This window comes from Nothobranchius furzeri, chromosome 9 (assembly GCF_043380555.1).
Source record: "Nothobranchius furzeri strain GRZ-AD chromosome 9, NfurGRZ-RIMD1, whole genome shotgun sequence".
Lineage (NCBI taxonomy): Eukaryota > Metazoa > Chordata > Actinopteri > Cyprinodontiformes > Nothobranchiidae > Nothobranchius > Nothobranchius furzeri.
This window is the reverse complement of record NC_091749.1, coordinates 48697330-48700110: the sequence shown is the minus strand read 5'-3', so window position 1 is coordinate 48700110 and position 2781 is coordinate 48697330.

Sequence of the window (2781 nt, the reverse complement as noted above, 5' to 3'; positions counted from 1 at the left end):
CCCCCCCCCCCCACCACCACCACCACACCACCCCACCTGCATGAACACACGCATGTTTTCTACAAACAGGAATGTTTTATTAGAACGACTATTGAACATTCATTTTTCTAAGTTGCACATATTTACATTAATTACTATGCAGTTGTCAGATTGTAAAGCAATATACCGTACATTATATACTGTATCAAAATATATAGAATCAAATATACAAAAACAAACAATAACTAAATATTAAGAATATATGAACATAATAGATAATAAATATTCTAAATTGCAAAAATATTTCACACGTAACAAACTAAAGATAATCACTACAGCACTGCACTTAGAACAGAAAACACAAACTAAAATTAAAACCTAACCTTGATGCAAAGTCATCAATAATGTCATCATATGAAATCTGCTCCCATACTGAGTGATTGATACTAATCAGAGCCAGGTTAGTGAGCCGCCCCTGAAACATAGGTGACCTCAGGTATGACTTGATCAAGTTTTGAAAAGCTCCTCTCAGCTTGAGCCACAGTGACTGGCAGAGCAGTCCAAAAGTTGGGGTAGATCTCCAATAGATCTCATGATCCATAATATTTTAGAATTGCCTCTGAAATTGTAATTTAAACTGACATAACAAACTGTAGACTACCAAAAATGCCAACTTTTACAGAACAAATCATGTAAAAAATAATCAGCCATCTGCAATAAATAAACAGGATAGTTAGTGGTGACTGGGGTGTTTTCTTCTGCTTGTACAGTTGTTTTATTTATTATTATGTGAACATGATCAACATGTGTTTGTTGTTGTTCAGGCAGGCCACAGGCTGCAGTGAGCATTTAACAAATCCTAGTTTGAATCAGTAAAAAACGATTCAAGGACTTTTTTCAAACCATTTGAATATTCGTTTAAATATTTCAGCCCTATTAGCTCTGTTAGCAATTAGTTGACCACATTTAACCGTTAAAATTCCAGTTAACTGATTCAAAAAATTGAAAACATGCATCATGAGAGCTACATACCTTTATCTTTTTGCTCGTTTTTCTTTTTTTCCCCCTGAAAGGGGGCACCTGGTGGTTTTAGCCTTTTTATGTTCATCTCTTCTGTTTGGCTCCTGACTCAGTAAGTTTCCTTTAGTCAGGACTAAACTATTTGACCTTGATGGGGGGGTGACCACAAAATCGTTTTGTTTTTCCTTTTTTTATTCGGCCATTTCACACAATTCAGAGAAACCTGAAAGAATGATAGGCCTGTGTTTATGATATTATGAATGAAATATGGAAGAACGTTAAGATGTGATTGACTTTAGCCACGTTAATAAAGTTGATTCAGCCCCTACCCGCTCATTTCATTTGGGAAAGACGCAGAGGTGAATTCCCCCGCCGCACCCCTCCCCTTCCTGTTCTTCATAGACACACGGAGCACGTGAACGTTCTCAGTCAGCAGGAGCGCCTGCAGCTGCAGGGGGCGCCAACTTGCTGTTTCCAATCCAGACACTGTCATATGACAGATAATAGAAAACCTCGGTGCGGCGCAGATTTCCTTTTTTTTTTTTACTCCGCGCTTGTGCGCCCCTTTTGTGTCATGAAAAAATGCCGCCCCGGGCAACTGCCCTGTCTGCCCGTGCCTAAAACCGCTACTGATTGTGTATATATGAGTTAAATTAAATGTGTAAGCAAGTTACTACCTGCTAGCCACTAAAGCTGCAACTAATAAGCAACTAACCAACCATAGATAACTTCTTTGGATCTAAAGAAAACATTTAAAATTAGTTGACTTACTTTAAATTTGAAATTTGCCCCCGAAGCAGCTGCCGGCTTCTGATCCGCCGTCCTTTAGAAAATTACGCAGTGAATTCTGGGAAATGTTTGACCAAGGCCAGGCTACAAGACACCCCCCGTGTATCCTTGCTCAGCTAGCTAAACGGCTAACAAACTGAGAACACACGCCTCGGAAGAACATGAACATTTCACATCTTGGCAGCTCCTGATGACGTATCTCCTAGGCAACTGGGGAGGGCCCAAGACATCAAGGCGAGGTTCCTTGGCATTGAGAAACACCCTAAGGCTCAGGGCTGGCCAGAGAACAGCTGGAAGAGCTGGCCCAAGTGGCTGGCGAGAGCAAAGTCTGGGCCTCTCAGCTTAAGCAGCTGCTTTCGCAACCCGACTCCAGACAAGCGAAAGAAAATGGATGGATGGAAAAATGGGATGCAGTAGTGATCAAATGTAAAGTGGTCAATGAGGTGTTTAAGTCCAACATCACTTACAGTTTGTTGAGTTTGATTTGTTTAAAATAAGATGTTAAGATAGGTATGTGTAATCAAGCTACTGGCTTTCTGATTAAACACAATAAATAAACAACGCTGTTTACTTTTAAAATAAATCTAGATCAATTAGATAAAATGTGGTTGAGCAACAGTAGATTTGTTGAAACATTATAAATTAATTTATCATGAAAATCCTTTACATCTTCTCATCAAACCCAAAGATCCAGTTCTGCTCTGGCTCTTGATTTTTCTTTAATGTGGGAAGCGACCATCGACATACATATAGGAAGCGACACATTCACACATTTTCATGAGCAGGGCAGGTGTGAAAGCTGCATTATGCACATACAGCCTGTACATTATTAGTTTAGACCAAGAAAAGATACACTCATTGCATTTCTTAGAGTTTTTTAGAACTGGCAATGTTCTGGGACAACAATATCTACTCTACTCTCTAGAATGTATTGTACTTAAGTATCTCTGTGCTAATATATTTCATTTTGGTTTGTTTAAATGACCATTAAAG